The sequence below is a fragment of the Lingula anatina genome, chromosome 7 (assembly GCF_051362555.1).
Source record: "Lingula anatina isolate TDL-2025a chromosome 7, LinAna3.0, whole genome shotgun sequence".
Taxonomy (NCBI): Eukaryota; Metazoa; Brachiopoda; class Lingulata; order Lingulida; family Lingulidae; genus Lingula; species Lingula anatina.
Window position 1 is genome coordinate 24,275,521 of NC_141773.1, and position 621 is coordinate 24,276,141.

Sequence of the window (621 nt, forward strand, 5' to 3'; positions counted from 1 at the left end):
GTTAGGGTTAGGGTTAGGGTTAGGGTTAGGGTTAGGGTTAGGGTTAGGGTTAGGGTTAGGGTTAGGGTTAGGGTTAGGGTTAGGGTTAGGGTTAGGGTTAGGGTTAGGGTTAGGGTTAGGGTTAGGGTTAGGGTTAGGGTTAGGGTTAGGGTTAGGGTTAGGGTTAGGGTTAGGGTTAGGGTTAGGGTTAGGGTTAGGGTTAGGGTTAGGGTTAGGGTTAGGGTTAGGGTTAGGGTTAGGGTTAGGGTTAGGGTTAGGGTTAGGGTTAGGGTTAGGGTTAGGGTTAGGGTTAGGGTTAGGGTTAGGGTTAGGGTTAGGGTTAGGGTTAGGGTTAGGGTTAGGGTTAGGGTTAGGGTTAGGGTTAGGGTTAGGGTTAGGGTTAGGGTTAGGGTTAGGGTTAGGGTTAGGGTTAGGGTTAGGGTTAGGGTTAGGGTTAGGGTTAGGGTTAGGGTTAGGGTTAGGGTTAGGGTTAGGGTTAGGGTTAGGGTTAGGGTTAGGGTTAGGGTTAGGGTTAGGGTTAGGGTTAGGGTTAGGGTTAGGGTTAGGGTTAGGGTTAGGGTTAGGGTTAGGGTTAGGGTTAGGGTTAGGGTTAGGGTTAGGGTTAGGGTTAGGGTTAGGGTT